This window comes from Myxine glutinosa, chromosome 8 (genome assembly GCF_964187855.1).
Source record: "Myxine glutinosa chromosome 8, kmMyxGlut1.1, whole genome shotgun sequence".
NCBI classification, from domain to species: domain Eukaryota; kingdom Metazoa; phylum Chordata; class Myxini; order Myxiniformes; family Myxinidae; genus Myxine; species Myxine glutinosa.
The window spans coordinates 32,338,261-32,349,207 of NC_136268.1; positions in this window are offsets into that span (position 1 = coordinate 32,338,261).

Sequence of the window (10,947 nt, forward strand, 5' to 3'; positions counted from 1 at the left end):
GAATATTACCACAAATGAACTACAACTGGAGGCAATCCGGGGTTCGGTGACGATCCTGAAAAGAGAACTTGGAACAAAACTGAAAAAGTTGAACAGCTTGGTCCACGAACTATGATTCCTTACTGAAGGATACTTTGGGTCCTGGGAAGACTCCATTCCACCTTCTGAAACCAACAAATGGAGATAACAACCAACAACCAACGACACACCCACACACACAAACATGAACACATATACACACAAACACACACACAAACACATATACACACACAATCACACACGCACACACACACACATACACACACACACACACACACACACACACACACACACACACACACACACACAACCACACACACAAACATGAACACACACACACACACACACAAACACATATACACACACACACACACACAAACACATATACACACACAATCACACACGCACACACACACACATACACACACACACACACACACATACACACACACAACCACACACACAAACATGAACACATACACACACACACACACACACACACACAAACACATATACACACACACACACATACACACACACAACCACACACACAAACATGAACACACACACACACACACACACACACACACACACACACAAACACATATACACACACAATCACACACGCACACACAAATAAACACATACACACACACACACACACACACACACACAATTAATTGTACAGTATCGGTTGTTCCTAAACTTAAATATAAATAATTTAAAGGATTGTTGTAAATGATGTTAATTTCACAACATCCCATATTCAACTTTATTTAAATTGCAAATCTCAAACATAGTTTCTCCACCTAAAGCAAGAACCTTAACCCGTAAGCAACTGACTAGTTTCCCGACTGCATGGATCATCAGCTGGGCACTGTTCTTCCTCGAGGTTTCGATCCTTTCAGCCCAGGACCTCTCCAAACGGCGGATCCACAACCTCGATCATGGATCCACATCAATAGATGGTACATCAATGGATCCACAACCTCAGTTGCGTCCAGGCAGTCAGTCAACCCATCAATGCACCAACATATTGCATCGCACATTTGCTACAGGTAAATAGGTAAACTATATTTGAGGTTTTACATGTAATTAATTCTTTAGTTTCTTTTAACTTGTAACATCTAGCCGTTACTGCACAATTAATTATAATGTTTGTGGTTTTCATGCTTTGAAATGTAGTTGAACAAACATAAAATATCATATAAACGTAGTTTAACAAACACATTAAAATCACATCAACAAAGAATAAACATATAAACATATGAGAAACAGTATAGTGGATTTTCCACCATTTCCACCATTTTACACACACACACACACACACACACACACACACACACACACACACACACACACACACACACACACACACACACACACACACACGTACACACAAACACATGTACGCACACAAAAATATAAACACACAATCACACACACAAACAAACCCGTGTACATACACACAAAATAAAACCACACACACAAAGACATGTACACACAAACACATGTACACACAAATACATGTATGCACACGAAAACATAAACACAATCACACACAAACAAACACGTGTACATACACACACAAAATAAAAACACACAAACAAACACATGTACACACAAACACATGTACGCACACAAAAACCTACACACACAATCACACACGTGTACACACAAACACATATACACACCATACACACGTAAACTTTAACAAAATAATTCCATAATCATGATCATAAGCACCCATTTGGTAATGTTGATGGTGTTGGCAGTAGCTGTAATGTAAGTTCATGAATGCTATGGAGATCCAGGATTCTGCTGCTGGAAAATCCATCTATTTTACACTCCTTGCTCAAATTCCTAGCATATTATCATGGAGAAGGAGGCATCAGGTGTGTAAATTCTCTCACACCCCAGTGCCTCCTCCTCTACTGGAACTCCCAACATGGTGTAATCAGAACAGTTTAGATCCTAAATAACATCAATTGCCTGGTTTGAAAAGATTACCAACCACAATTTTCAAAAACCAGAATCTACGAAAATGAAACCGCAATCCACACATTGCAAGGGAGATGGGGGAGGGGAGGAGGTGGTTGGGGATCAGCTACCTTAACTTGCAAGGGAGATGGGGAAGGAGGGGGGTTGGGGATCAGCTGCTTCCCTTAACTTGCAAGGGAGATTGGGGGGGGGGGGGGGAGGGGGTGGGAGTGGAGTGGAGATCAAACAAGGAGGGGGGGGGGGGGGTTCAGCTGCCTCCCTTAACTTGCAAGGGAGATGGGGGGGGAGGAAGGGGGGTGGGGGTGGGGGTGGAGTGGGGATCAAACAAGGAGGGGGGATCAGCTGCCTCCCTTAACTTGTTGGGGAGATAGGGGGAGGGAGGAGGTGGTGATCAGCCACCTTCCTTAACTTGGAAGGGAGATTGAGGGTTTGTGGGGGTGGGGGTGGAGTGGGGATCAAACAAGGGGTGGGGGGGGGGGAGTTCAGCTGCCTCCCTTAACTTGCAAGGGAGATGGGGGGAGGGAGGAGGTGGTGATCAGCCAAGGCAGGGTGGGGATCAGCCACCTTCCTTAACTTGGAAGGGAGATTGGGGATTGGTGGGGGTGGAGTGGGGATCAAAAAGGGGGGAGGGGGCTTCAGCCACCTTCCTTAACTTGGAAGGAAGGGGGATGGTGGTCTCAAGGGGGGATGGTAGTGGGGGTGACGACGCCGAATACTTTAACTGCCTTATCAATATTTGACCTCACAATGCCAAGTCATGGATAACCTGCCTGCCTTAGTAAATGGTTATTGTTGATACCTGCTGTAAATAGCGAAAGATCTTTGTGCATTTAATGTTATAAAATAGAAGATTCTCCACTTGTGAATTATGCTTTCAGAGTTTGAATGAAAACCAAAAAGGGTTTTGGATTTTGTAATGGGAAACTTTGATTGACCTGCTTTGTATTTTGTTTTGTATCAGGAATCCTCCCAATCAATGTTAATAGGAGCCTGAAGCCAATTTTCCTCTGATAGAATGTTGAGTCCATTTGACTTGACTCGAAGAGCCCATTCCAGTGCTAGTGTTGTGTCGGATGAAGACCTTCCTCAACATAGTCCATTCTTTTCTGTTATCTGAAATTTGAAGCCATTGTAATCCAGTAGTCCGGCAGCTAAGCTAAATATCGCATAACAATTGTGCATTTTGTGAGGAAAGCACCAAATTTGGCACACTAGTAGACTATCATATTATGAAAAGATCTGGATATTGGGCCATCTCGGATTCAGAGATTTGATTTTTGCACGATTTGCAGATTTTGCAGATTTGCAAGCTGAGATTGCAACGCCAGGGACGGCCGACTCCTTCCTGCGAGCTGCCCACGTCACCCGCACAAGAAGAGCTCATCAAATCACTGCAGCGGCACTGCACATCCTGCAACCCCGTGCGTATGAACGCCACTGTATGACATATGCTGATGATGCAGAAGACCTGCCTGAGTTCGAAGACTGGTGTCACCAGAGAGGAGAAGACATTCCCAACTTTCAGTACTGGGCAACTGTGCTGGAGCTAGAGATGTTGGTACTGGTCTACGTGCGTTCTCTGTGGCAGGCTTCATTCACGATGTACCTCGATGCCCTGACGGAACTGGTCCTATGGTTCCATGCCTTAGACCACACGCACTATGCCAGGTGGGTCCCCGTTCACCTGAGGGACATGGTCGCACTCCCAATGAAGCACCCAGATGTAGCCAGAGAATTCAGGGCTGGCAACTTCACTGTACAGAAGACGAAGAAGGTGTTCTCTTCGATCCCAATCGAATCGAAATCTTGCAAAAATCAAATCTCTGAATCTGAGATGGCCCAATGTCCAGATCTTTTCATAATATGATAGTCTACTAGTGTGCCAAATTTGGTGCTTTCCTCACAAAATGCACAATTGTTATGCTAAGTTGCCCCACTACAGTGGATTTTTGTTTTCCCTTTTGTCTCGCCATCTGATCCTTAGATTCACTTCCAGATCCTTCTCCAAGTTCCAGTTTGTAATTCTCGTTGCCCATTGGTTGTCTGGTCTTCTTGTACTATGTGTCCAGCCCTAGCCTATTTATCCCATTTCTGTTTTTCTATTGTCACGTGCAATTTGTCGATTCATTTATTTTTCTGTCTGATCGATTGGTTTCTCTGAATCTTTGTAACAGTCCATGTTTCAGTGCTCTGCACATCCTGACAGGTGGTACACTTACCTATGAGTCAGGGTGGTTCGATTCTCAGCAGAGGTATAATCGGTCAGATTGGTGCTTCGCATCAAGCTTGTCATCGGTCTGCTCCCATTAAAGATATCCCATGGTGTCTTTCAACAAAGAGTACACGATTGATCTCTGGCACCCTGAACAACATTCCAAATTACCTGCAATAACCTACAGGAGTACCACATCGGCAGTATCGTATAATCATGACCCCCAGAAATGATGGATGCACCCGGTGGACCGAACTTGTGATTGACTTCTGGCCAGGTATGCATACGATATCTTCTTCTTTTCTTTTTTTTGTATACAAGGTCGATGCTCCTGTAAGAGCTAGCATTGATCACAAAAAAACAAACTGACACATAAAACATAAAACATATGATAAAGGGAGCGGGAGAACAAGATGGAGAGCAGGGACATCGGGAGATCTGTGGGAGGGAGAGGGCTTCGGGGAGGGGCGGGGGGGATGGGAGAGGTAAAAAAAAAACACATGGATACTGCTAGGACTTCCAGGAAAGAAGTCGGTATTTCAAAAAAGTTGATTATTTCAAAAATAATCGGTATTTCAAAAATAAAAATTTGAATAAATAAAAATATGTTAAATATTTGAATTAAAAAATATTTGAATAAATAAAATAAAAATAAAAAGTCGGTATTTCAAAAATCTTATCTACTTTCATACGATATGTTATACTTTTATACTTTCATACGTATGCATACGATATCTTATCTATTACCCTCTTATCTACTTTCATACGATATTGTTGCGGTTTTTAGAACCCTCCACTTTGTAAATATTTGTAATAATCCCTTATAAATAATCCCCTGTAACTATTCCCACTTTTGTGTAAACGTCAAAGGTCGCACCCTAGTTAGGTCATATTGCAACACGTAGAACACCATAGGATCTTCTTTAGTTATTTCATTAGTATGTGTTTCAGGTAAGGATCTGTTCCCAATAGTTTGACTCTGCGTTGCATTAATCAAATAACCTAGGCCCCTTCTCAAATTCCCATCCTATTCATTTTGCGGCTTTACCCTCTCCAAATTGTATTACGCGCCTCTGCCAGCCGCAGCCGCCTCAGCGTTCGCTGCCTTTTGGTTGTTCACTGCCTGCCGCCATAAGCCACGTGGCCGAGTTGGAGAAGAAGGGGGAGGAGCGCCAGGAACGAAGGCGTTGCCCCTCAACGCACCATCAAGGGGCGGACCGGTGAGCGCTCGCGACCAATCAGGGCCGAGGCAAGCTCACCGATGGGCGTATCCTAAAGGCAAGCGGCTTAATACGCGATCGGTCAATATAAGCGGCTGCGTGGGACTACTTGAAGAGATGTGCCCGGGAGAACGACTTCAGCAGATGAGAGACGAGTCGTGCGACAGAGAGTGGTGAAGGGGTCCTTGCTTGTCGTTTTCACGAACTGTTGGAGGCACACAACTGGTTGAAGGCGAAGGAATCAATCTATTACGTACGCAGCATCCCAGTCTCCCTCCCCCCCCCCCCCCCCCCCCCGCGATATAATTGTCCGGTCGCGTTCAACGACACGCGGAGCTGTTTGCCGCGTTTCGTCTCGAACCCGGAGCGTGGACCGGAGCGCGAGTTCGGAGCCGGACCTCGACGCCTACCAGCTGCCTGGACCCTTCTCTTCCTTCCCACCACCACCACCACCTTTTCGTGTAAGTGTGTTTGTTCTGTCCTGGGCGTGTTAATTAAGAGTGTTTAAGGATTGCCCTGTGTCCTTTTATTTCCTTCTTCTATATATTCTTGCCCTTTCCTTTCCTCTTGAGTATTGTATAATAAATCACATTTGTTCTTCCTTCACCCATCTGATTTCTTCTCATCCGATCGCTTTCGTCCTGTCCCCATTGAATATACGTGGCACGATTTGGCCAACGCTCGGAATCGGGTTAGTCTTCTTTCTAACGGCTCGGATTTCGGACTGCTAACCGCTCGGCAAACTCCATCTTTTCCGGGTCCGAGCTGGTAATAATATCCCTTCTTTGTGGAGAGATTGGCAAAGTTATCCGGGAACCCGTTGACCAATCACCCTGGCCAATCTCACCCCGCAAAGGAGCGTGTAATTTCCAGGACTGGGGGGAAATCGGCCAGTGTAAAAGACGAGGGGATTAACCCCCCCCCCTCCTTGGTAAGGGGAGCGCCGACCCCCGGATCCGCAACAATATGTTATACTTTCATACGTATGCATACGATATTGTTGCAGTTTTGAGAATAGAGGATAACCCCCCTCGTAGGTAGTTGCACCACAACATGTAGCCTCGCTTAGTTCAGTTATTTCTTATTAAATGTTAAGCATAGTCTCCTTTCCTGTGTTAGTATGTGTTGAGCAGGCCAGTGAGTGTAGGTCTCAATTGGGCTAGAATGCCATGTGCTACGCCCAGAACAAGTCTAGAAGGCCCAAGGGAGGAGCTGCAGGGGAGTGGCCAGTAAGCAGTGAGCAGACAATGAATGCTCAAGGGGAGTGGCTAACAACAACAGCCAGAGGAGGGGCTTGGAACATTCGGGTAAGACTCTGGGGCGGGGCTATAAAACCCTGCCCCGGGCCCCCCCGCACCAGTCAGAGTTTCTGTCCAAGAGGTCTGTGAATGAACGCTCTCTGCCCCCAGCTCTCTGTGAACGAACTCTCCCTGTGCCCTGCGCTCTGCGGCTTGTTAATCGCGCTTGCGAGGACAATCCCTCCCGGGGCCACAGACGCAGGATCTCCCTGCCTGAGCTCCCCGCACACGTGCCGTGAACACCTTGAGGGACACGCCCGGCGAGCTGACCGGAGCGAATGGTGCCAAGGCGCGTTTGGAGCGCGTCCTTTTCCTTCCTTCTTTTCCCCGCGTGAGTGTGAGGGCCCTTTGTCCGGGGATAAGTTAAGACCGATTAAGTATCTACTCTGTGTCTCTTTGCCTGATTGTCTGTATAAATTGTAAATAATAATAAACCTGTGTTCTTCCTTCTATTTGGCCGGCCCCGTCATTTCGTCCATTGGCTTCGCATTGCCCGAATAAAACCGCTCAATCGGGTTCAATAAGGATTAACGGCACGAGTCACATGACACGCAAACCGCTCGGGCGTATCCGACTAGCGTGGCTCGTGCGAGGACCAGTCCCCGTTCTCGTGGCGGCGTGTGTATAGAAGGTATGTTGGGATTCGACCAGATACCCTTCCGCACGCTCGCTACGGGGGGCGGTGGCTGGAATTGCTTAGCAATCCGCCCTCCACGAGTGCAAAGTGGGAAGCGGCCTCGTGGACTCGAAGCTCGAGGAGGAAAAGGGTTTAACCCCCCTCTGTACGTCGATGGGCTCGAGAAATCCGCAACAATATCTTATGTATTACCCTCTTATCTACTTTCATACGATATGTTATACTTTCATACTGTAACGGTTTTGAGAAGTGTAACGAATCTGAGAAGTGTAACGGTTTTTGAGAAGTGTAACGAATTTGAGAAGTGTAACGGTTTTTGAGAAGTGTAACAATTTTGGAGGAAGTGTAACGAATGTGAAAAGTATGGTTTTGTGGTGTGTAACACCCTCGTAATGTAAATAATGGTCGCAGCCGTCCTCCTAGTTAATTCCATGAAACTTACACACAGGCCACGATATATCTTTTTAAATAGTGTATTTCCTTATTCCATGTAGGCTAAATATGTGTTTCCCACTAGATTGACTCTGCATTGTATCAAACGAAATAAGCGTAGGCCCTTTCAAATTCCCCAATCATCTCCACTCTCCAAAGTTCCTTTCAAAAGCGGTGCGAGTGGTGTTCAATCCCGCAAGCCGCCATTGCCCATGTGCTCATCTCGGAGAAGAGGGGGGGTAGGAGCCGCCAACTCACAGGCGTGGCACGTCGTCATGATCGAAGGAGGAAATCTCACAGCCCTAACAGCCAACCAGCACCGCGGTTAGCGACCCGGTAGGCGTGCCCTCGCAGCCGGCGGCTTGATTCCGCCCGGAGTAATAAAAGCGGCTGGAAGGGACTGCTTCAGCAGATGAGCGAAGAGGTGACATACGAGGTGAGCGGTGAGATGCGAGACGCTCCAAGCCAAAGAGGAGAGGTACTCGGAGAGGAAACCAGCTAAGGAGAGACGCGCTGAAAGGAAGGAGACGGCTCCACCAGAAGGAGAGGAGCAGGTGTGACCGAGCAGCGTGTGACGTCTAGAGCATCGGCAGCGGATACGCGACGGAGGGTTTTCCCGCCAAAAACGCGAGGAATTGAGAGCTGCTGCCTCCGACCCTGCCTCCCTCTCCAGCAATCCACCTCAAGCCATACCTGCCTGCAATATCCCCCGTGTAAGTGTGAACATCGTCTGTCCTAATCGTTGTCCTGGGGTTAAGTAAATTGAATAGTTTAAGCTAACGATGCACTGTGTGACTGCTTCTTCCATCCATTGCTGTAAATAATTTTGGTCGCTCTTTCTTTTTGCTTGTGTGTGTATAATAAATCTGTTCTTCCTCCGTACTCTGTCTTCTTCTCTTTTCCTTCTCTTTCGGTCGCTTTAGAGGTTTCCCGATTGAATATCTGTGGGGCGATCTGGTCAACGTTGGGGGAGTCGGGCCAATTGGGGATCCTGTTAGGTCGCGGTTGGACCATCCGCTCGGCCCATCGTAACATCTAAACCGCGATCAGTAACAATACGTATGCATATGTTATGTGCTCCTCCCCAAACCCCGGTCACGGTGTTCCTCCGAGCCCCGAGAGGAGTCACGGCAGAAAGATGTGTTATTCTGGGTCAAAGAGCAATGGTGAAACCGCACCAATTGTTACCAACAAACAAATATTGTATTACGGTCACACAAGAATAACAACACAAAACAATAGTAATCAATTGTACAACCAATATATATTTCCTATGATGGTACCATCAGGTTCGTACAATATAACTCACTGTGCTCCAAGTGAGCGAAAAGAAGAACATTCCCAATGTCTCTATTCCCGGCTTCAAGCCAAAGTTGATGCCGGTTTCAAGCCAAAGTCGATCCGCTCCAGCGATTGTCAGAACGATGTCCAATCGAGACCAGAATCCCGTTCGGATGACAGTCACAGTCCCACTGCCAAAGCTGCGCAAAGGTGCCCTCAAGGCGACTGGGAAATCACACCCTTGGGTATGGACGTTCCACGGCTCCAAATCGGCGAACCGCAGATTTCCCACTCAAAAGTCACGTGACACACGCACACCAGATTAACGTCTGAATGCGGTGAAAATGGTTGAAACGAAGTGAAAAACCTTGAGCGATGCGTAAAGCGCGTGAGTCAAAATGGCGGACGGCCCGTTCTCGAGGCGCAACGGCACTACAATGATTCTCCTCGGAATCAACCGCAAAACCTGACACGCAGGTTGATCTGTCACAACGATAACAACTCTGTCGCAAGAATCCCTTTCCCGGGAAACCCTAAAGTTCACTCGTGACTCTCGTTTGTCAACGTTCGCTCCAGACCTCGAAGCAGCTAGGCTTCTTGTCTGACTCACTCGCTCCGCCTTCTTTTCCTCCTCTTCCTCCTCTTCCTCTTCGTCGTCGTCCGGTTCCGGTTTCATTTAAAATATTAACTTTTTTACCTTTTGAAAATAGTAATCTATTTCCCTTAAACAACAACAATAATAGTATATGGAATCAAAAATGTTTACAGTGGATGAAAACCACAACAGAAGTGACAAATCCGTAACACATACGATATCTTATCTATTACCCTCTTATCTACTTTCATACGATATGTTATACTTTCATACGTATGCATACGATATCTTATCTATTACCCTCTTATCTACTTTCTGAACAATCCTATCGAGGAAGTTCAGTCATTCTTCTTGTTCAGTCATACTTCCTTGTGTAAATCTCAACTCAAAAAAAAAAACAAAAAAAAAAAAACAAAAAACATTTCCTTCTCTGTTCTCATTCGTTTATTCATTCTTATTCGTTCGTTCGTTCTTCGACCACGTGTTTCTCCCCCATTTCCCCAGATAGTTTTCACTCATTAACCTTCAATGTTTACGCTTTCCCCTCAAGTTATGTATTCCGTCATATTTTATAACACCTTTTTCTTCTTCTTCTTTAAAAGGCTGCTTTCGACTTGCTCACCAAATCAATTCATCCCAAAAAAAATATCCATCTCCTATAGTGCCTTTTTTCTACATTCCCTAAACTCTCCTGCACTCCATCCTCCATCCAGCGTCCTTAAACGTATTTTTAACTCGAAGGTCACAAGAAACTCATTTTGCAATAAATGTTCGTTTCCCATAAATCGTACACTTTCAAAAATCCAATCTCACCCCTCCCCTCCAAATCTTCCCCATAACCCCTCCCCTCCAAATCTTCCCCATCACCCCTCCCCTCCAAATCTTCCCCATCACCCATCCCTTTCAAATCTCCCCCCTTGCCCCCTCCCTCCTAAACTACCCCCTCACCCCTCCCCGCCAAGACGCCCCCTCGCCCCTCCCCTCCTAGACTCCTGCCTCACCCCTCCCCTCCAAATCTCCCCCATATCCCATCCCTTTCAAATCCCTCCCCTTGTCCCTTCCCTCCCAAACTCCCCCCTCACCCCTCCCCTTCAAATCTCCCCACCCTCATTGCTTCTCAATTTCCCCCCTCTCACTCCCCCTCCTCAAAGCGTCCTCCCCGCTTCTTCCCCCTTCAAACTCTCACCTCCATCTCCCCCAACCTTCTGCCTCGCTCTTCCCCCTCCTCAAAT